General features: G+C 46.6%; 1 pseudogene; it reads left to right on the top strand.

Moving 5' to 3' along the window:
- The first annotated feature begins 2,735 nt into the window (after nucleotides 1–2,735).
- LOC118569414 lies at nucleotides 2,736–7,785 on the top strand (annotated as a pseudogene).
- The last annotated feature ends 2,541 nt before the right edge of the window (nucleotides 7,786–10,326 follow it).

The following is a 10,326-nucleotide window of genomic DNA, read 5'->3' as shown; positions in this document are numbered from 1 at the left end:
GCACAGTTTATGCATGAAGTAGGCCATATTATCGAGACTCAGAGAAACACATTCTGTAACATTAAAAAATAATGAAGTTGTCCAGTGACCTAGAAGCCCATTGTTGCATGACACATGACTGTATATAAACGTGTGTGAATTTATCTAAGAACATGCTAATAAATTTTTAGTAACTGGATCCCAGTTCTCCAGAAAACAAAAAAATTCTTCTTGTAGTTGTTGTCAATGTCTGTGGTATAAATATTCCCACCATGCTAACGTTCGGTTAGGAGTGATATTGCTGGAGAATTCAGGGTCAAAAAGGGAGGATGAGAATTGCTTCTCTTGAGGCGTCAAGAGCCGGCCTAACACACCATTAGGCGGGAGAAAAAGACACTTTATGGATCAAAATTGAAGAGAAAGTATACTTCAAATTATAGGCAGCCTAACCGGAATATCTACACCATCGGATCCAAGCAGAACATGGGAAGTGTTTTACCTAGTAGTTCTCTGAGCTGTACTTTGGGGTCATTCTCTACAAATTGACTATAGCTGTCAGGGAGATATGGCACTTTGAAAAGTCAACTCTGGAGCTGACGAGATGGCTCAGCATTTGAGAGTTCTTGCTACACAAGCCTGATGATCTGACTTGGATTGCCGGGACCAATGGTGGAGGAAGAGAGCTGAAATCCTGAAAGTTGTCCTTTGACCCCAACATGTGCATGCATACGTACACACGTGCGTACACACACACACACACACACCACACACACACACACACACAAATTTAAAAGTATATAAAAAATAACTTCGACTCTGAAAGGGGAGGCCTAACTGGAGAGTCTAGAATCAGGAGCGTTAAGTGCTCCTGTAGGTTTGTTATTGCAAAGAGGTGAGTTGCAGGTCGGGGGACACATCATTCATCTGGAAGCCTTGTGGTGCTGACAGCTCATGGTTTGGGGTCCAGTGAGAAGGTATGGTGAAATGAACCCAAGATACACCAATAGAAATGGACAGAGAATGGACAAACAGGAAGGAGACAAACACCTAGTTGTGTGTGTGTGTGGGGGGGGGATGTAGGAGAGAGAGCTGGAATCGGAGAAAGATGAAGCGGAAAATTATGCTCGAGAACCTGCGAGGCGCCAGCGATTATGAGATTATGACCGTGATTATGTGAAACACTTTGTTTGTTTGTTTATGCTTTCTAATTCAATTTCCGCACAGACCTCCTGAGACAGCCGTGATTTTTCGCTATTTCACAGAAGAGAAAAATGAGCCCAGGGTACAATTAGCCACTCTCAGTAGCTCCCCCAGCGGTGGGCGGAGCTGCAGTTTCGAGCAAGCTGCCCACGTCTGCAATCACGTCCTTTGCGTGAGCAGTGCTGCCTACTGGATGATGGTCAGGAGAGCATTTGAGTGACCTTATATGACATCCATGAATCATCCTTGCTGTTTTCTGTCTGCTCAGACCTTTACATCTAAGGGGTATCTACCTGAAGAGGCTAGGATGGCTTAAGCAGAAATTATCTAAGGGGATGATGCACCCATTCCTGGAATAGTAGAATGTGGGAGACCAGCCCTCACTCTTACGACCAGGGCACTCTTATGAACAGGGAGAAGTGGGAAATATTTAGATAGAAAAAGATACCTAGATGATGAAAGACAGAAACAGGATAGCTTCGGGAGGAGCTGGGTCAAAACCCACCAGTCCAGAACTTTGTTCAAAAAGCTTTTTATAACAATGCCAAGGGGCGAGGCAAAAAGACCTCCCCCTTGCTAGATACGGCCAAGTGTAGATCCTTCCCAACACCTGGTACCCAGGCCACTGGCCCAATCATCTTCTTATGCAGTCCTGCTGGGTAAAGCCACTAGGGAACCTTGGCGGGCACCAACAGTAGAACTCTAGGGTGGGTGATTTTTGGCTCTAGGGAGAGCTTGTGTTTGGATTTGCTCTAGGCAAAAGTGAAAGGACACAGGTATGTGCTGGGCCTGGATTTAAACATCCAGTGTGGACAATGGGCAGAGAGAGAGAGAGAGAGAGAGAGAGAGAGAGAGAGAGAGAGAGAGAGAGAGACTGGGTTTCATTGCTCAGAGGTTGAACCAGGCATCTGCCTTAATGAGTAAGAAAATATTGATTAAAAGAGCCAGACTCCCCCAGCTCTGGAATCTTGCTGTTCTGACAGCATCAATCGATATCCTCTTGTGACGGCTTCAGCTCTGATTTGTGAAATAGGAACTTCACCAGGGTCCAATAAGAGCTTCTACCCAGCAGAGAAATGGTGGCAGGCACTGGCTCAAGGGAGACACATTTACCATCCTGGCAGCTTTTATTCAGGGCACGGAGCCCTAGGCCTGGGCTCGGTGCAGCTTCACAAGTGACCTCCTGCCTCAGACTGCCCGGGAAGGGATCAGATTCTGTGTGTGTGCTGTCTTTATTAGATTCTACTCTCCTGTGTGGCTGTATCCCTACACAGAGCGAGCATTGTGAACCTGAATGGCAGGAAGGTCTTCGAGTGCACTTGTGGTATTGACTGTTGCAACATTTGCACCCTTTTCTGTTCAGTCTCTTTGGAGGCTCATGGAACATGTTCTGGTAATAGATGTGCACACATCTCCTTTGCTCTTGCTCACTGGAACTGAAGGTTAAATATTTTATTGTACCGGAGAATGAGCACACATTCTGGAGTCAACACAAACTCATTGTCTGTGAAAGAGGTCATTTAGTCTTCTGAGCTTGTTTGCTTGCCTATGAAAACATGGGTAACAGATTCCAGCTGCGCCAGCTGTTGCGGGGATTCAACAAGACTCGCAGTGGAGTGCCAGGTCAGTTCCATATAAGCTATGACAATATAATCCCTTTCCTAGGTTACTAGTGAACGAACCTGTAACTCAAATAAATGTCAAGGCATCTGATGGGTGGGGGGATGTTCTGAAATAAACGAAGGAGTAAACATTTGGAATCCCTGTTATCTGAAAGGGTAAGCACAGGAGAAGCATGATGTCATACTCCTGTAATACTAGCACTTGGGAAGGGCAGGGGAGTCAGAAGTTCAAAGTCATCCTCAACAGTCCTAGGCAAGCCTGAGATACGATGGTCTTAAAAATTAAGTTAAAAACCCCAAACCACACACACACACACACACACACACACACACACACACACACACACACACGAAATAAGACGTTGCTTGTTTGCTTGATTTTGATCCAAACGGATAGGGAAATTGGGTAGATAGATGAACATACTTGGCCTTATGCTGTTTCCTAGAGGGGCTGGGAGATGGCTACATGGAGGTCATATTATTCTCTTTGTATTTATAGACTTTAAATTGTATGTACCACAAGGGATACAGGTGAATAGATGACATAGTTTGAAGATATGCCTTTATGTTTTGACGAACGGAAAATCCAGGTATTCATGTGTGACCTTCCTTACACCTTGTGCCTTTAGTCTAAGAGAGAACAGTGAGGTTCAACGGTGGCTGCCAACCACCTTTCTTCTATTTTTCCCTTTAAGTCGGTGCCCACACTTGCCTTTCCCAAATACCGTGGCATTTCTCATTTCCATATATGTAGATGGTTACACAGCCACTGCCCTTTCCACTGAAAAGCTCAGTGGGTCTTCCTCTTCTTCCCTGTCTAGCACTAGTACTTTGAAGGAACACACAAGACACCCTGAAAGAGGAGGCATGGATGGCAGGGTTGGGGGTGCATTGAACGAATCAGGTTTAAAGAGGCAAGGCAGACACTGCCTGTTATTTAAGAGTCCAGACAGGAATGTGACAAGTGGGAACTGGGGGATGGAGAAATCGAGAGACATCAGTTAAGCTCTTTAAGGGAAAAAGAGCCCAGGGTACATCGTAAAGGATACAATGTTGGCATTTATATCTTCATTAAGACATTTATTAATTAGAGTTGAGTTGTTAACTGGTTTATAGCTCCCTGGGACTTGGAGCCTCTGGGAGGAGCCCAGGCAGAGAGCAGCCATCCTGGATAATCGCCAGGCCTTGCTTGGGGGTGGTCCATTGCAGCTCAGCAGACAGTTTAATACCTGTCAGGTAGGTGAATGAGCCTGGGGTGCTCTGCCTATCAGGGGGGCAAGTTCCCAGGATCCTGGCCAATTGCCCATTTGGCTTCTCTCCTCTTTCTTTGGAAGTGAGGCCAAGGCCAGGGGTCTTACATGGCAATGGCTAAGGATCTCCCTCTGCTCAGGCCTCTGTTGTCTCTGGATCTGGGTGCTCATAGGCATTCCAAGTCTTTCAATTTGATGAACCCAAGGTCATCACCCCTGTGGTCCCTGATGGAAGAGAGTATCTTTCTTGGTGTCATACAGTAAGTGGAGCCTCTCACTTTGAGTTGTTCTTTTTTATTTCTCATTTTTAAGTTGGTCTACCACTTACAATTCCGTACTTACCCACTGTGTTTGATGATATTGACTAAGCCAGGCATTGGTGGTACACGCCTTTAATCCCAGCACTTGAGAGACAGAGGCCAGCCTGGTCTACAAAAGTGAGTTCCAGAACAGCCAGGGCTACACAGAGAGACCCTGTCTCAAAAAACAAAAACAAACAAAAGGATGACATTGTCCATTTTCGCTGACTTCAAATTATTTATTTATTTTGAGACATGGACTTACATAACCCATGCTGGCCTTGAACTTGCTACGAATCCAAAGATGTGCTTGAACTTCTGATCCTCTTGCCTTTACCTCCTGAGCCCTGGAACCACGTGCAGGCTTGTCTTGCCATGCTCAGTTTACTTGGTGATGAGGGACAGAACCCAGGGCTTTGTGCATGCCGAGTGAACGCTCTACCAGCTACTTACCTCCCGAGTTCCTTGTTTGTTCTTCACAAAATAAGATATTTTTCAGTTTTACGTGTCTGTGTGTGGGTATGTGCATGCATGATTGCAGGTGCTACAGAGTTCAGAAGAGGGTATCAGATGCCTGAGAGCCGCAATTAGAGGCAATAATGAGCTGCCTAATGTGGATGCTGGGAACTAAACTTGGGTCCTCAGTAAGAACAGCAAGTGTTTTTAATCTTGAGGCCATCTCAACCGTCCAAACCCTCACTGGTTTTTGACTCTCTATTTCTCCCCTAAGTAGAGAAAAGAATAGTCCAGGGGTGTCCAGTATAGGAAGGAGCTGGAGACATTAATGCCAATAATAATACTCATAGACATGGAGGTGCAGGGCCTGTGTAGAGATGACTGCATTCCAATTTCTCAGTAAATCCTGGCTGAAGACGACACGCCCCAGTGGCTCTGTCTGATGGACCTGTTTGGAGCTGCTGGCCTTCTTGGGACTCATTCTGTTTTTGCTGAAATTTCTTCAGTCCTCGGATGGCATACCTCTCATGCTTGTGTGTGTAGGGAGTGGCCCTATGAAAGGCACAACAGATTTTCTTCTTGCGTTTCAGATCCCGGCTGAAACACTGGCCTAACCCTTCTCAGATAGAAGAGACTGTATTTTGAATGTCTGGTTCCTGCCTGCTCTGGCCACACTTAACTTTCCCTGGTTCCGAGTCTGTCCTCTATGAGTTTTGTTGCCTTTTGGAACTCTAGGAAGTGATTAGGCTCACTGGTCCCCTAATTCACTGAGGGATGAAATTGGCTCTTGTTCTCTCCATTGTTTCTGTGGCTTGTGGCAAGGTCAAGGCTTAGTTCCTAGGAGTCCCCTCCAGTGGTCTATCTCCATATAGTTCCGTGCCAGAGAACAGAATGCATTTTGGGAACTTTGTGGAAGTTGTACGACAAATTCTTTTGACTGTTTGACTCACTTTTCATTTTTACATTCCTTTATGTAGAGGTTAAAAAGCTAAAAACTACATTTCCAATACTACTTTACAACAGGAGCTCAGGGTATGAAATTGATTTTTCTTGAATTAGATGTTCTTGTTCCAAGTTATGCAAGATGGGAGGCGGGTAGAGATCATTTTCCTGCCCCCCCTCCTCCCCCGCCACCGCCACTAGTAAGGAGGGATGGAGGTGGGTGCTGTCCAGGCACCAGCCTTGCGGCACTCATCCAGCTGGCATAAATAAGTTCAAGATCAAGGCTGTAGTGACAGCCAGATCTTGGCACCTGTATTCTAACTCCAACACCCACTCCAGCTTCCAAAGGAGCACGGCCAGGTCTTCCGGACTCTCTGATCCTGGGGTCCAGCAACACGGGTGATTTAGTGTTTACACCTCTGGTGGCAGCCTGGGAGGAGGGTCATTTTGCCACTCTTCAGAAGGTCAGATGGCTCTCGGGCCCTTCTGTGGATCTTGTTAACTGAAATTCTCCGCATGAAGTCTCTTCTGCCTGTTCAAAAATACCTTGAGTAGAACCCGAGGAGGCGGTCCAGTCAGTAAAGTGACCGCCCAGCAAGCACGAAGACCAGAGTTCAGTTCCCAGAATCTATGTCTAAAAAGCCAGGTACGAGCTGCCAGCCCACCAAGCCCCACATGTGTGAGGAGAGGCCCCCTTCTCTAGCCCAGAGGGGGAGAAAGAACTGGGGTGATGGGGAACCCCATGGCTTTAGCCCTGCAGGTAGACCAACATGTGACAGGGGAGAAGAAAACCGAGGGAAGAGAGGATGAGGAGGGTTTGCCATGGAAAAGGTGTCAGGCAGGTGCCCATTCGGAGGTGCGTGGAGCATCTGTTAAAACAAGGCTTGTCTGAGGGGCACAACACTTGGGAACTGGAGAGAACCTTGGATTGTCCTGAACGAATTTCTGAGTTTGTTTAAAAAGGTACGCAAAGATGAAAGAGGGTGAAAATAACGAACGCAATCTCAAGAACAAGGGGCATGGGCTCCCAAAGAATGGACCTGAGCCTCTACATGCATGTGCACATGTGTGTATATGGAGTTACACACACACACACACACACACATACACACACACACACACACACACACACACAAATATATCTGTGTTCACCTTGACTAGTATAGATCCCTAAACTGGTTTATGGCACACTTAGTCCCAAAGCCAGCCCTCTTTCTAATCTCTGATATAGATATTAATCTCTGATATAATCTCTAATAGTTAGGGTGTCTATTGCCATGAAGAGCAACCAGGACTGTGGCCACTCTTATAAAGGAAAGCGTTTTATTGGGATTGGCTTACAGTTCAGAGGTTTAGTCCATTGTTGTCACGGCAGGAAGCATGGCGGCGTGCAGGCAGACATGGTGTTGAGAGGTAGCTGAGAGTTGTACATCTGGATTGGCAGGCAGCAGGAAGAGAGAGAGAGAGAGACCCTGGGCCTGGCCTGAGCATCTGAGACCCCAAAGCCCACCCCCCTGACAGACTTCCTGTCCAACAAGGCCACATCTACTCCCACAAGACCACACCTCCTCATGGTGCCACGTCCTATGAGCCAATGAGGGTCATTTTTATTCAGACCATCACACCCAGGGAGAAGTCAGAAGGCAGCAAGGAGAAATTCAATTTCTCAAACAATGCTGAGCATATTAAACTGAAGAGATGGGCGTGGGGAGCAACGGTACTGCTCAGTGCGTTGAGAGGGGACTGGAACCAGAAAAGATCACTGGGGCAACAGACTCCTGTGGTGACTTAATGTTCCTAATGAAATGGAAAGACACAAGGAAGCTGGCCCACTTTGCAAAAGCTAATGTGAAATGTCCACAAATTGTGATAACATTTTCTGAAGAGAGACAGTCATGACATCCATATCTAGAGGATAGGGAAAACAAAGGGAAAAAAGCGCCCAGAGCTCAGGGATGGGGTGGTCTCCGTCACTTCTCCTTGTACACAACTTCATTTTTCTGTCTCCCCTTCCTCTCCCATCCCTTCCTGTTCTAAACACGTCCACGAAAATGTGCCTGTCACTGTGCGCCGCCGCCGGAGAACAGCAGCGACAATGAAAAAGTCAGACATGGTGGCATGTGCTTGTAATCCCAGCTCTAGGTGAGGCAGAGATGGGGCAATTCACAAGGCTTGCTGACCAGTTAGCCTAGTCTGCTTGGAGGGCTCCAGGACAATGAAAGACCCAGTCTCAAGAACAAGAGGCATGGGCTCCCAAGGAATGGACCTGAGCCTCTACATGCATGTGCACATGTGTATATATGGAGTTACACACACACACACACACACACACACACACACACACACACACACATGAGTATATCTGTGTTCACCTTGACTAGTATAGATCCCTAAACTGGTTTATGGCACACTTGGTCCCAAAGCCAGCCCTCTTTCTAATCTCTGAACCCTAAATCTGACATAGAAATAAAGATGGAGGATCAACCCTGCCCTTCCTCATGGTTCTGGGGTGTCAGGGTGTGGATGCAAGTGTGCGAACCAAGTACCACACAACTGTGGTGTTACCTTTAGTCAGGAGTACTGCTGCTGCTTAGTTTCTTACCAGATCAGGTGCCTGCTGTGAATGCCATTCATGTTTGGAAGAGGGTTTCGGTCACGGAGACCAGCCTCCCTGCCCCCCCCCCTTTTTAAAAATAACTTGCTGTTAAGATAAAGCTTTTTGAAAAGCAGACAAGAGCAGCACACATCAAGCATACATAAGCCATTGGTACGTGAGTATGCCTGGCACCCTGGCCTCCTTTAATTGTTAAGATAGATCACTGTGGGTAATGTAGTCATCTTTCCTAGTGGGGAATGAGTTTTGGTGTGGGAATAATTGAATTGGTAATGGGAAGGTGGAAGTGTTGTTTTGTGTCAAAATATTCATTTCTCCCATAACTGTTGAGTAAATGCAGCCATTAGTGTCTGCATTCAGCCTTCCTTAATCCTGTGAGTATTCAAGCAGCAGGCACTCATCTCCCACCAGGAAGCAGATTTGAGAGTGAAGAGCATTCTCAGAAAGAGCAGGAACCTGTTCGCCATCTGGGGAGGGCTCAGTTAATTCCTCTGTGTTCAGCATGAGTTCAGGTGACTGGGGGGTGTGGGGAGAAGTGCAAAGTTGGGGCACTGAATTCTGGCTACTGACTGAATCCAGCTGTCCCTGCAGCAGCTGGGACTGAAGGCATCCTAAATGCAGAGCATCCTGCGTAGGCCCGAGGCCTTTCTGATGGGCCATGGTCAGAGGCAACATCAGTTTTTGCATTAAAGACAAGACTCTCTAAGATAGCCCTGTGACCCTTTTGGACCAGTTTTTCTATAGAAATTCCTTCCTAAATGTTGGGTTGCTTTAGAGAAAATGGCCTTGCTTCCTGTGGAGGAAGCATTCCCTACTCTAACCTCTTGTTTTATTTAATTAACCCTTTCCTGAGTGGTAATTGTGTACCAAATATTAATCTCCATGACAACCTTCTGAAGGCAGATAATATCATTATCATTATGTAAGCGGAAGGCCTGAGAGGCAGATCAGGAATTTAGCGTCACATAGCTGGCAAACCACAGCATGGTTCCTGGGTTGCAGTTTGACCACACCCCACCAATCGGCCCGCCCTTCACGTTTTCATCTTGGCATACTTTTTCCTTCCTTCTCTCCAAACAAGGGCTGCCACCGTGTATATTGCTGCTCACTCGCTGGGGAGATGGAGCCCAGGGTGTTGGGGACTCCATTCTAGTGGCTGGCGTGTCCAACGTTTTGGCATTGTTACACAACACTGTGGTTCACATTCATTCATGCTTGCAAACCACACAGCAGAGTGACAAAAAGAAAATCTGAAAGGAAATAAATCTCAGTGTTTCAAGTGAGTTTAATCTTTTGGGTTGGGCTGCATTCCTAGCTATTGTGGACATCTGTGAATACGCATGTCCCGATTTGGACATCCCCGGAACCTCTCCTCTGTTTACTGGTGGTGGTGTTCTGGTTTGTGGCCTGATGTGGGATGTCCTCCTGTCCCCTGTGAACATGTGTTGCTTTGATTGGTTGATGAATAAAGCTGCTGTGGCCTATGGCAGAGCAGAATATTGCGAGGCAGGAAAACTAAACTGAATACAGGAAGAAAGAAGGATGGAGTAGAGAGAGGCCAGCCAGCTGCCCCCCAAAGGACAACATGCCAACAGGCCAGTTATGCATGGCCACATGGCAATACCTAGATTAACAGAAATGGGTTAATTTAAGATGTAAAAGTTACCTAGAAACAAGCCTGAGCCATCAGCCAAATGTTTATAATTAATATAAACCTCTGAGTGGTTATTCGGGAATAGGCAGGCAGGAGAGATTTATCCGTTTACAGTGACCAACATCTGGAAGCAGAGGATTCCTTGTCCAGGGTGGACACAGACAATTTATGGGTTGATAGCAGTTTTCTCTAGATGTTGGTCCTCTGTGTTTTGTTTTTTGAGACAGGGTTTCTCTGTGTAGCCCTGGCTGTCCTGGATCTCACTCTGTAGGCCAGGCTGGCCTTGAACTCACAGAGATCTGCCTGCCTC

Source organism: Onychomys torridus, chromosome 18 (genome assembly GCF_903995425.1).
Source record: "Onychomys torridus chromosome 18, mOncTor1.1, whole genome shotgun sequence".
Lineage (NCBI taxonomy): Eukaryota > Metazoa > Chordata > Mammalia > Rodentia > Cricetidae > Onychomys > Onychomys torridus.
The sequence above is the reverse complement of the archived record's forward strand: the minus strand, read 5'-3'. Positions and strand labels throughout refer to the sequence as shown.